This window comes from Scyliorhinus torazame, chromosome 12, assembly GCF_047496885.1.
Source record: "Scyliorhinus torazame isolate Kashiwa2021f chromosome 12, sScyTor2.1, whole genome shotgun sequence".
In the NCBI taxonomy this organism is placed as follows: domain Eukaryota; kingdom Metazoa; phylum Chordata; class Chondrichthyes; order Carcharhiniformes; family Scyliorhinidae; genus Scyliorhinus; species Scyliorhinus torazame.
The window spans coordinates 92617984-92631640 of NC_092718.1; the positions used below are offsets into that span (position 1 = coordinate 92617984).

At 44.6% G+C, this 13657-nt stretch overlaps 1 protein-coding gene across 1 annotated transcript in view; it reads right to left on the bottom strand.

Moving 5' to 3' along the window:
- Window positions 1-10947, bottom strand: part of LOC140386557 (interferon-induced protein 44-like) — a 56147-nt gene extending 45200 nt beyond the window's left edge. The window contains exons 1-2 of the mRNA XM_072468980.1: window positions 10930-10947; window positions 2751-2826 (exon numbers count right to left, since the gene is read on the bottom strand). The gene's annotated coding sequence lies outside the window, so the exon portion shown is untranslated. The remainder of the gene's footprint in view (window positions 1-2750; window positions 2827-10929) is intronic.
- Window positions 10948-13657: the final 2710 nt, after the last annotated feature.

Here is a 13657-nt window from a genome sequence, read left to right on the forward strand (position 1 = left end):
GTGAAGGGCAGGCAGCACGGGTAATATAAGAAGGCTATTGAATGTGGTGATGAATCCGTCGGGGGCTCTGGTACCGGAGGTTGTGGTGTCCATGGACGCGGAGAAGGAATTTGATCGGGTGGAGCGGCGGTACCTGTTCGAGGTTTTGGTTTGGGCCGAGATTTGTGGCATGGGTGCGGTTGCTGTATGTGGTACCAAGGGCGAGTGTGAGGACGAGTGATATGAGCTCATGAAGCTTTGACTGACACAGGGGTGCTCGCTGTCCCCATTATTGTTTGCGCTGGCCATGGAGCCAGCCGGGTGTCGCTCTGTGACGATGGCCTCTTGATGTATGTTTCGTATCCATTGGAGAGTATGGGAAGGATTATGGGCCTGCTGGGGAGGTTTGGAGAGTTCTCGGGGTACAAACTGAATGTCGGGAAAAGCAAGGTATTCCCGGCGAAAGAGCTGGGAAAGCGGGATGTAATTTACAGTAGCGAGGGATAGGTTTGGGTATTTGGGGATTCAGGTAGCAAGGGAATGGACGGGACTCCCTAAGTGGAACTTAACAACACTGGTGGAGAAGGCCAGGGAGGATTTTCAGAGGTGGGATACATTGTACTTAACGTTGGTGGGGAGGGTCCAAGTGGTGAAAATGAATATTCTGCCGAGGTTCATGTTTATCTTTCAGGCTCTTGAAATGAATGAAAATCGTTTATTGTCACGAGTAGGCTTCAAATGACATTACTGTAAAAAGCCCCTAGTCGCCACATTCTGGCGCCTGTTCGGGGAGGCTGGTTACGGGAAATGAACCGTGCTGCTGGCCTGCCTTGGTCTGCTTTCAAAGCCAGCGACTTAGCCCTGTGCTAAACCAGCCCCTCCGTGATAAACCAGCCCTTTCCGATCTTTATACCAAAGGCCTTTTTTCGGAAAGTGGACACGATCATTTTGGACATTGTGTGGAGCAGGAAGATTCAGAGGGTGGGGAGGACCCTGGTACAGAGGCAGCAGGGTGGGTTGACGTTGCTGAACTTGCTTCATTATTATTGGGTGGCGAATGTTAGACGTTTAGCTGCTGTTGTATAAAGAGTCAAAGCTTCTGCTCCTTTTCCACAAACACCTTTATTTTACTTTAACAGACTCTGCACAAAACTCTATCTTCACATCACCAACACAAAGGCCACCTGAAGCCTCTTTACATATCAGTGTCAATTATTGGATACTTGACATAAATGAGACAACTAATTGGAATGTCTTTTAACCCATTACTTAACAGTCTCTCCTTTCTTGGAGAAAAAAAAATTAGTTGAAAACAAAATTACAAGAAACTCAAAAATACACACGCAATTTCCCCCCTTCTCTTTTTTTTTCGGAAGAAAAAAAAGTCATAGAAACAGGTGCCCTTCATTAACAATATCCAAAGGTTTCTGTGAACAAGCCCCTCTTTTTGCAAAACTGTCTGACAATTGATAGCTACTATCGACCCATTTAATTTTTGCTATCTCCCCTCTGTCCAACATCTGCTTCAAACTGGCGATGTCTATCTTTAATCTTTTTTCATTAATACTTTTTGTAGAGTGCACAATTTCCCACAGGGATTTATTGTCAATGTGACATTCAATAGGTATATTACCCAAATCCCCTAATCCCAAAATTTCTGTCAATATCGGAGATATATAAAAGGCCATATCCACCGCCTCTACAAGGCCTTAACGTCTCAGCAGACAAAGTGCTTTTGACCACTCTCCTTATTTTCTTCGTTTCCCACACAAGAGGGCAACATTTACCATTGTTCCCCAAAAGCAAAATTATAAAACCTCCTGCGCTTGAAATCCCATCACATAAATTTGCATAGGACACATCACTATAAACTTCACTATAAACTATGAGTTTCAAGTGCCCAAGATCACCTAAAACCGGCAATCTCAAAACACACTTCTGCATTTTTAGTTCGACTAATGCTTTATTTGCTCTTATTATGTCTTCCACTTTGGGATCATTCATTCTTGTATTCAACTCTAAGACATCAAAACTCACGTCCGGTCTAGTCTGTCTACCTAACTTTGGCCATCTGGGATGGCCACTTCCCTATTACAAAATGGACACTTTGCAAAGATTGCAGAGAAAATGGACAGTTCTGAGAAAGCAAGCAGGTGCAAGGTTTGTCTGTTGATTGGAGCCGTAGCTCCCAGACAAGACCGATACTGCAAAACTATTACCATACTAATGAGCCATCCCCAGGGACAAAAAGGTAACCTTTAAGTAAACAATACCAGGATAGACACCCCGGCACCAGAGGAGACCAGAACAAAGCAGGCCAACGGCCACCTAGGACACGCCCAGCAATCAGGGCACCCACCCCTCTATTGGAGGAAATTGATAGGAATGATTGGGAAACGGCCCAATTAATTGGGGCCAAGTTCAAAGCCCGCCCAAAAGCGCGCAAAGCCCCTTTTGGGTATAAGAAGAATCCCCCAAGAGAGAATCGCTCTCATGGCTCCGGCTCTCACCAAGGAGAGACCTGCCAAAGCAACATCAGAACAAGTCCAAGGTCAACGCACGCTACGAGACAGACGCTCCTAGCTGTTATTCCGTACCAATTCGACCCCAGCAGCCTCAGAACCGAACAACGGCCATTGTTCCTCTGACTGAGTGGGCACCCGAAGCTAAGTATAGGCTTTTAGCAGTAGTGATAGTTTAGTTTGTAGAGTTTTATGCATGAGTATATTTGACTGTGTGTGTAAATAAATGAGCATTGAGTTTGAACTTACTAACTGGTGTATCGAGTCTTTGTATCGAGTATTCGGTTTTGAACCTTGTGGCGGTATCGAAAGAACCCTGGCGTCTCTAGAGCAAACGTAATTAGAATTAAGGATGGCGACCATATTGGCTGCCATATTCAGAGCCAAATTAAGAGAAACACAATTAGCAACATTTACTGGCGACATCTGATGGGACTCGACTTAGAAGTGGCCTAACCACTCCGAGAGAACCCAAATTTGAATTGGAATCCAATTGGAAACAGAAAACCACAAGTGAAAGAACAATACTAATCAAACTTCCGAGATTCGGAAGTGTGTTAATGCATGCGTACTAACAGGGATATAAGGTAAACCCGAGAGATTTTGTTGCGTAAAACTGTCGGGAGTTTTGTAGGCCACAAATTAGCATAAGCCATACCCATGTTTACATCACCACTTTATCACCCCCTGTTCCAAATTCAGTAGAGAACCCAGATAGAGAAAATGGCAATGACGGCAATGGAACGCCTTATGAACCCCCAGGAATTTGAGGTCGCAGCGACCAGTAGAGTAGGACAGTGTCCCGTTTGGAAGAGGAAATCAGAAAGTACCTCAAAGGGAAAGGATGGCCCCTTTGGAGTGAATTCTGCGCGAATGATGAAACAGGTCCCGGGTGTATAGGACATACTTGGTGGGAGAACCTGTCAGAGATCCACAAGAAGAACTTAGGGAAAGCTAGCAAGCCAATGGCAATCGTGTCCTGCTTGGCATAATTGCGAGGCATAGAGGAGGTTGTTAGGACGCTCCGTAGAGAGATAGAGGAGAGAGAGACAGAAATAGTGAGGGAGATGTGAGCGAGTTTGAGAAAGAGAATAAAGATTTGAGAGAACAGTTAGCAGCGAGGGACAGAGAGGTGGATGATGCCAAGAGAGCACACCAATCTTGTCTCGCCCATTTGAGTAGTTTTCAGACCCAGTAAAAGGCCTACCAGGACACGTAACGTGCGGTCTTGGTAAGACAAGGCTTGTTCAACTTCCCGAGTACCCCTTCTGTGTTAGCTGCCTCTTTAGGAGGACGGAGAAAAATGTCTCTCTGGAGCTGATGCCCCTGCAAAAAGGCAGCTTTTATATCTATAGATTTGCATTCCCATGCCTTTGTGGCCAATAGAGCCAAGAAGGTCTTTAAAATAACCTTTCCTGCCGTTGGTGAAGCTACCCTTAAATCCTGATCTTCTACGTTTTCTTCAAATCCCCTTGCCACAAGCCTAGCCTTTGCCTTACAAGTTCCTTCCGGAAGAACCTTTTCCGTGCAAATCCATCTGTGAATTGAGCTCTTTGTTCCCCATCGGGTACTTCCGTGTATACCCCAAATTCACTCCAACTATGCAGTTCTTGCTGTTTGACATCTTTGATAACTTTTCCATCTAATTTATTGGAAAACACCAAAATCTCACATGAATGTGGGCTTCTACTCCTATTAGTATGTAGTCTTACTCATGTTCCGAGATCTTGATAAACTACGTCCCCTCTCCCACCTGGTATCTCGTTCTGTACTGCTACTGCTTGATCTTTCCCCTCTGCTGTGGGATGTCCTTTCAATAGTTCTCAACCTTTTCCTGCGGACCTGTTCACTATCTGATGTACTATCTGAACGGGTACTGCATTTCTCTGCCCTCCATTTTTGAACTTCGTTTTCCCAATCCATTGTCTTGACTCCCTCCCCTGAATGTTGTACATTCAACCAATGTTTATACTTTCCAGTGGCTTTCCCTGCTCCACTAATAACAGTTGCATCCTTCCATTGACTAGACCCTTTCGGCAAGTATGTTACTTTTGCACCAACTTTTGGCAGTTGTCCTTTCGGAAAAATGGCCTGTTCTAATTCATCAGAAGTGTTGTGTTCCTCTACAGAAACCCTGTCTATATCAGTTAATTGGTCCTTATAGTTCTGTAACACATGCGTACCAGATGACTCTGGTTCCTCGGCATGTCTGTCTGCTCAGTCTAAATTTGAACATTTGTAAACTGTACCCATTATCCTTGATGAATGTACCCTAACAGTTTGATTGCCATGTTGCAAAATAATTGTTTTGCCATCTATGCCTATGATCTTCCCCAGGCTTTTCCATTCATTAAAATTGTCTCTCTTATAGTATACTATGTCTCCTTGCTACAAAACGGTATTTGATGGCCATACATTATGTCTTAAAGCGCTGCGAATTCTTTCAGAGACTTCGGCTTCCAAAAAAGCTTGTCTACTGCTATGTAATGCATTTAAATGCTCAGCAAAGGCAGAGCTAATTGTAGTCCTTTCCCAAGCTGGAGGCTGGTCATCTAAAATGGACAGAATTTTAGGATTTCTACCAAATACTAATTGATAGGGACTGTAGCCCCCAACCATTTGCAATGAATTCTTTGCCCATGCAAAAGTTGAATTTAGCTTGCAGTTTGGTCTATCTGCCAAAATTTTCCGGAGCAGGTCATCTATTACCGCATGGTTTCTTTCTCACACACCATTACTAAAAGGGCTTTCCGCAGCCGTATTCATAACTGTGATATTCACTTTTTCACACATATCCCGAAACTCATCATTGCAAATTCTCCCCCATTGTCCGTAAGGAATTTTGCCTTTGGGTCCATTCCTGTCCCTATCCATTTTTCCATGATTTGATCCAGAATTACTCTCTTTTCTTTACTTCGTTCACTTGTTGATAGACTAAATCAGGTTGCTAAATCTACAAAATGCAAAATAAATATTTTATTGGCTTTATCCCAGATCTTAAGATCCATGGCCACAATGTCGTTAAAATCTCTGGCCAAAGGTAGGGTTACGATCGGTCGTGCTGGTGCCCTTCTGTACTTCCTACAAACTTCACAGCGATCACTAACCTGTTCTATCGGTTTAGTATAGTCTTCATCCCTTACCCCTGCATCATTTAATAAATTTTTCAGCCTCCGAGAAGACGGATGCGCAAATTGCCTATGCAGTTTTAATACAAGCTTTTTATCAGCTAAAGTCACATTTTCAACTGCCATTAACACATCCTTAACAACCGTACTTGAAATATTAATTGTCAGTAATGGGATACAATAGTGTCCCGACTGTGTAAATTGTAAGTCCACTGTCTTTCCAAAAACTGTTGCCTTATCCTGTTCCATATCCAGTTTCACGAGTGCTTTCTTCATCGACGGTCTGCTCAGAAGCAAAGGTATCTCACTTGATACAACATCCGTGCTCATGAAATGATTCACTCCGGCAATATTGCAAGGGATCGCCACTCCTTTCAGCGACTTCAGAGTATTATCATGCCCAAACCTGAAACTTGTGGAACTTTCAAATTCCTTAATCTTGTTACGATTTTCAGCATTCAAGGGGTCCAGGTAACATTTGAACCAGTCAATTCCACGCACAGTATATGTGCAGCCACTGTCCAATACAGCACAATTGAAGGATTCTGCAACCAACACCCTCATTACTGGCGTAAAACTGCTTGTTAATATGACAATGCCTTCTTCCTGGTCACTTATCTTTTTCCTCTTCTGACTCTTCCGTGTCATGTGTCGCTTCGAACACTATTATAACGTGTTGGACAGTTGAAAGCATAATGGTATTGAGAGTCACATCGAAAACATCTGGGCATTTCTGGGGTACATCTTCCTATTGTAGGTTCTAACTGGGTTTCTGTCTTCATAATTTCCGGGTCCCGATCTCCTTCTATAGTCTTGGAACCGGTTTGTAGCTGTGCGATTTCGCCATCCTGTGAGCAGTGTATCTTTCATATTCTGCTTTATTGCAGACTGACCTATTTGGGCCATCAAAGCCATCGGAATTGAATGTTTCCCCAGAAACCTTTTTAAAGCTTCTGTCATCTGATCAAATAAGGTATCCTTATCCGCAAACTGAACTCCTGTCAAAACCAGGAGCCTATCCATGTTGCTCACTCTAGCAGTCAAGTAATTTAAAGGCCAACGCAGACTGTGGAAATTCCAGGTTGTGTTTCTGCAGCCTTTTATATAGTCTGCCAAATTCCATTATATAGTCTTCCATGGAGAAATCATCTATTTTCCTGAACCTATCAAAATCCTACTATGCTTCATACACACTTAACAAGTCATCATTTTTATAAATCTTATCCATAAAACGTAATAGAGTCTCCAGACTTTCTTCTGAGTCTAATTGTTCCAATTCCAGCTCAGAAAACACTTTGCTTCAGATTTTACTTTCATAAGGTAGAGAAAGAGCCAATGCCATACCTTGTTTTCTCTTTCCCAAGGCAGTTACCTTAGTCCACATAACTACTGCACTTCTCCATTGGTATTACGATCCCCTTTCAGAAAATAAGGGAGAGTAGTCATATCCGGCCATCTTTATCCTAGGTTCAGCCATATATTCTTTTTTTTCTTCTCACTCACTCCTTGGTTGGGTCTGGAAGAGTTGTATCTTTTAACCCTTCACATTTGCACAGCAACCATCCTCTGCTACCATTTGTTATACGTTTAGCTGCTGTTGTATAAAGAGTCAAAGGTTCTGCTCCTTTTCCACAAACACCTTTATTTCACTTTAACAGACTCTGCACAAAACTCTATCTTCACATCACCTAACACAAAGGCCACCTGAAGCCTCTTTATATATCAGTGCCAATTATTGGATCAATGAAACATCGAATTGGAATGTTTCTTAACCCATTCCATTACTTAACACCGAATGTGGACAGGATACGGCGGTGGTGGGAAGGAGAAGGGTAGAGTGGGTTAGGATGGAGGAGGAATCTTGTCAGGGGTCTAGTTTGAGGGCAGTGGTGATGACAGCGTTGCCAATGGCTCCAAGTAGGTATTCAGGGAGCCTGGTAGTGCAGTCCAAGGTGAAGATATGGAATCAGTTGAGGAGTCATTTTAGGGTGGAAGGGATGTTGGTGTTAACGTCGCTGTGCAAGAATCGTGGGTTTGAGCTAGGGGAGATGGATAATGTATACAGGAGGTGGAGGGAAGTGGGGCTGGTCAAGGTGCAGGATCTGTATTTGGAGGAAATGTTCGCCAGTCAGGAGGAGCTAAGGGCGAAGGTAGAGCTGCCGAGGGAGAGTGAGTTCAGGTATCTGCAGGTTAGGGACTTTGCGCGAAAGGTCTGGAGGGGGTTCCCTAGGTTGCTGGGATACACCCTGCTGAAAGGGGAAGGGAAGAATTGGGGATATATACAGGTGGTTGGGGAGCAGGGAGGCGAGCGGGTGGTGAAAATCAAGGAAAAATGGGAAGCGGAGTTGGGAGGGGAGATCAATGGGGGAGTATGGAGCGAGGCACTGCCTTGAATAAACCAGACCTCCACTTGTGCAAGGATGAGCCTGATACATTTTAAGGTGGTGCACAGGGTGCATATGACTTGGGCGAGAATGAGTGGGTTCTTTCAGGGGGTAGCAGATGAGTGTGAGAGGTGTAGGCAGGAGTCCAGCGAATCTCGCACACATGTTTTGGGGTTACAAGAAATTGGGAAGACTCTAGGCAGGAGTGTTCGCGGTCTTAGCCAGGATAGTAGAGGAGGAGGTGGACCCGTGGGTTTCAGAGAAGCCAGAGCTCATGGAAAGGTGGAAGGCCGATGTCGTGGCCTTCGCCTCTCTCATTGCACGGCAGCCAATTTTACTGGCGCGTCGGTCGGCACTCCTGCAATTGGAGAAGATAAAGTATGAGTTAAGGGGCTCTGAGTGAAAACAGCGCGAGAGGAGAGACAGCCGGGACAGTGAAAACAGCGCGGGAAGAGAGACAGCCGGGACAGTCAAAACAGCGCGGGAGGAGAGACAGCCGGGACGCTGAAAACAGCGCGAGAGGAGAGACAGCTGGGAGAGTGAAAACAGCGCGGGAGGAGAGACAGCCAGGAGTGCGAAAGCAGCGCGAGAGGAGAGACAGCCGGGACAGTGAAAACAGCGCGGGAGGAGAGACAACCAGGACAGTGAAAACAGCGTGGGAGGAGAGACAGCCGGGACAGTGAAAACAGCGCGGGAGGAGAGACAGCCGGGAGAGTGAAAACAGCACGAGAGGATAGACAGCCGGGACAGTGAAAACAGCGTGGGAGGAGAGACAGAATAATCGAAAATATGGCATGCTTGCCTTCATCAGCTGGGGCATTGAGTACAGGAATTGGGAAATCATGTTGCAGTTATATAAACCCTTGGTTAGGGCGCATTTGGAGTTTTGCATGCAGTTCTGGTCATTATCAGAAGGACTTGGATGCTTTGGAGAGAGTTCAAAGAAGGTTCACCAGGATACAGCCTGGTCTCGAGGGTGTTGGCTTTGAGGAGAGGTTGAATAAACTTGATTATTTTCACTGGAAAGACGGAAGCTGAGAGACCCGATAGGCGTCTACAAAATTATGAGAGGCACAGACAGGTTGGATATTCAGAGGCTTTTCCCAAGGGTGGAAATGTCAATTACAAGGGGGCATAGGTTCAAGGAGGGGGGTGAAGTTTAAGGGAGATGTGCAGGGTAAGTTTTCACGCAGAGAATGGTGGGTGGCACTACCACAGGATGTGGTGAAAGCAGGCACAGTAGCAACATTTAAGAGGCATCTGGATGGGTACATGCACAGAGAGGAAATAGAGGGATAGCGGACCGAGTAAGGACAGAAGTTTTTTTTTTAGTTAAATCATCATGATCGGCACAGGCTTGGGGGGCCAAAGGGCCTGTTCTTGTGCTGTACTTTTCTTTGTTCTTTGTAATGTCCTAGGCCCAACCATCTTCACCTGCTTCAATTACCTTCCTTCCATCATAAGGTCAAATGTGGGGATGTTCGCTGATGATTACACAATGTTCAGCACCATTCATGACTCCTCAGATACTGAAGCAGTTCATGTCCAAATGCAGCAAGATCCAGAGAATATCCAGGCTTGGGCTGGCAAGTGGAAAGTAATATTCATGCCACAGAAGTGCCAGGAAATGACCATTTCCAACAAGTAAGTAAGTAACTATCGTTCCTTGACATTCAATGGGATTACTATCGCTGAATCCCCCACTATCAACATCCTGGGGATTACATTGACCAGAAATTGAACTAGACCAGCCATATAAATACTGTGGCTGCAAGGTCAGATCAAAGATTAGAAATCCTACAACGAGTAACTCACCTCCTAATCTCCCAAATTCTGACCACCATCTACAAGACACAAGTCAGGAGTGTAATGGAATAGTCTCCACTTGCCTGGACGAGTAAAGCTTCAACAAAACCCGGCATCCTAGGGGCTTTTCACAGTAACTTCACTGAAGCCTACTTGTGACAGTAAGCAATTATCATCATCATCAAGGACAAGGCAGCCCGCTTGATTCTACCCCTTCCAAAGAACAGCACAGCACAGGAACAGGCCCTTCGGCCCTTCGGCCCTCCAACCTGCACCGATCATAAACATCTATCCACAGATGGACAGTGGCAGCCATATATTGCATCTACTGCCGGAACTCACCAAGGTTCTTTAGGCAGCACCAAATCCACCATCACTACCATCACGAAGAACACCAGCACCTGGAGGTTCTTCCCCAAGTCACTCACAATTCTGATTTGGAAATATATTGTCATTCCTTCACAGTTACAGGTGAACATCCTGGAATTCCCTCCCTAACAGCACTGTGGGTCTACCTACACCTCAGGGATTGCAGTGGTTCAAGGTGACAGCACACCACCACCTACTGAAGGGCAATAAATGCTAGCCAGCGATGCCCACATTCCATAAAACACATTTTTAAAAAGTAACGGGGAAGGAAGAGATAGAGTTTTTCTATCCCTCAATAACAGCATATTGGGAATTCTATCCTGTTCATTTTATCAACACCCGCCATTCTGGGTAAAGTCGGTTGTGCTTTTCCTTCTCAGTCAAGGTCATCTACGTTTCAGATATCTGAAACTGAATATAGCAAACAGCTGGAGAGCAGTTTCCAGAGTCCTCATTAAGTGTGTCGCAGATATTGTGTGTGGAAGCATTAGGTCCAACAGGCACCCACACTCCAGGAAAAGGCACATTGTGGCGCAGGATAGTCATAACCTTGACATGCCCTGGGTAGGGCGTGGTATCCGTGGGATTACAGAAAGAGGTACATCGGCCCATCGACTCCGTTTTCTCGGCGGGTGGACTGTCCGAGATCCGAATAATGCAACATGATCGTAGCTTTCCGATACCTCCTCAAATAATGGGGCGTACCAGAGTTCCCTATCAGCATGAATTCGGATCTCCTACCTTAATATTCTGCCCCCAGTCTCTACCTCTTTACTGCTGCTGGACTGAACAAAACTCACTCTCTGCTAACTGTCTGATTGGATAAGATTCATGTCAACCACTCGTCTGCCCGCCAATCAATGAGTAGCATGGGCGGGGAGGATGAAACCCCGCCCTCGATTATCCCTGATTGGTGGGAAATCCCAAATCTGTGATTGCTCATTGGCCTGTCTGTCCTGCCAATGAGTCGAGTCTGTTGGGTCGAAATTCCAGCTGATTCCTCGTTTTAAAAAGTAGGGTTTAGGGTGGGGTTAGTCATCCAATCCTCAGTCTCGAATGTTTATCTTCCTTCTTGATTCTAAAGTATCACAGCACAAGTTAAGGAACCCATTCAGCTCATCATTGAAAGATCTATGCAATTAATCCCACGCCACCTGTCTTTTACTTGGGGACCTGCATGATTCTCCCTTCCAATATTCCAGTTCCGTTTTTGAAACTTTGTGATTCCACGGGTAGTTCATTTTCATTTAGGGTCCTGGAGGTCTATAGCACAGAAAAGGTCACCTAAGTATTCGAATCTCATTTTCTAGCAGTTGGCTCATAACCTAAAAATAGTGAAAAATGAAATGAAAATCGCTTATTGTTACAAGTAGGCTTCAATGAAGTTACTGTGAAAAGCCCCTAGTCGCCACATTCTGGCGCCTGTTCGGGGAGGCCCGAAGTGCACATCTAAAGACATATTAAATGTTATGAGGGTCTCTGCTTCCACCACCCTTTTAGGTAGTTAGTTCCAGACTCTCACCACCCTCTGGGCGAAAACTTCCTGCCCCTTACCTTAAATCTATCCCCCTAATCATTAATCCCAGAACCAAGGGGGAAAGTTTCTTCCTGTCTATCTACCCATAATTTTATACATCTCAATCATGCCTCCTCAGTCTCCTCTGCTTGAAGGAAAACAACACCAGTCTATCCAATCTCTCTGCATAAATAAAAGTCTCCAGGCCAGGCAACATCCTGGTAAATCTCCTCTGCACTCTTTCCTGTTCTATCACATCCCTCCTATAATGTGGATTCCAGAACTGCACACAATACTCTAGCTGTGGCCTAACCAACGTTTTATACAGTTCCAGCATAACCTTCTGCTCGTAAACTCTGTGCCTCGGCCACTTTATCCACCTGCCACCTTAAGGGACCGGTGTACATGCACACTGTTAGAGGCAAAAATATTCACACGAAGGCCTTTTGGATGAGTAAAGAAGCAGTTTATTATATCAGAATTCTGGGAGAAAGGCCTGAGGCTCTGCAGCCTTTGCTCAGTACTCTTTCTCACTTGAGCTAAGGTTCACATGGGTTAATGTACAGATTCGAAAGGGAGATCAGTTTGTAATCTCATTTACATTCAGCCAATCACCTTTATTCACGTCACAATTCATTACATGCAACTAATTAGTCCTCCATTATCTCAGTCCCTGCCATAAATGGTTATTAGTTTGTAATCTACAGCCTTTTCCTGTTGTTGCTAATTCTTCAGCTTGTGGCTAGCCGGGCAGAGCAGGGATATCTTAAGGCATTCAGACTTTGGGCAAAGTTTGTTAATAGCCCATTGTCTCTGAGGAAGCACCTGGCGATGAGTCATTTGTTTTGCACACAGGGCTGTTATTCCAGTAGCAGACACAGAAAGTACATCGAACTGCAGAGTTAGATACAATTTGCAACATAGTTAAGAATTAGTTATATATTGTAAAAAGCAGGATTTCCCACCAACATGTCCCACAATCATATAATGTGAGAGACAAAATTTTCTCACCAACAGTATCAACTCCAATTTGGCATTTTGTCTGATTGAGCTTCAGGCCATATTTTTACCCTTTGTAGTACTCGAAGTAGCCTTTAACCATGCTCCTCCATGTGATCCCCAGATTATGATGTTATCGATGTAAACGCGGACACCTGGTAATCCTTCCACTACATCAAGCACTGAGTGCTGACTGGGTTGCATTTGAGTGCTATAGTGAGAGTTTGGTGACTGAGGGATATTAAGGATTGATTTTTATTTAAAGTCTAGTCTTTCTTTTATTTAGTAAATTATCTTAAAAGTTGCTGTTTGGGTTAGAAGGAGAGTTTTAAACCAGCTTTAAACAATTTAATCATGCTCTACTTGCAGTTTCAGCTAGTTAATTGGATTAAGCCAGTTTTCAGAGGCTAGGGTCAGGCAATATAAAGTTGAGCCATCTTACAGTGCTAACTTTATTTGCACTGAGTGCTGACTGGGTTGCATTAGAGTGCTATAGTGAGTTTGGTGACTGAGGGATATTAAGGGGTCAGTTTTATCTTAAGTCCAGTCTTTCTTTTATTTAGTAAATCAACTTAAAAGTTGCTGTTTGGGTTAGAAGAAGGTGAGTTTTAAACCAGCTTTAAACAGAGTTTACTCAGGCTGTACTTACAGCTGCAACTTGTTAATTAGTTAATTGGATTAAGCCAGTTTTCAGAGGCTGGAGTCAGACAGTATAAAGGTGATCCATCTTACAGTGCTGAGTTTGTTTGCACCGAGTGCTGAATTTAGGTGCATTTGAGTGCTATAGTGAGAGTTTGGTGACTGAGGGAGTTAGGTGAGGAGGGAGCAAGGTGCTCCTTTCATTTCCTGCATTTCCTCAAAGAGCATGAAGGGAGCCAGGAGTTTATAGAGATTGCAGCTGACTGGGAGTAGAGTCGGAGGGTGGAGTTCCAGTTGGGTCACAGTGCAGCTACA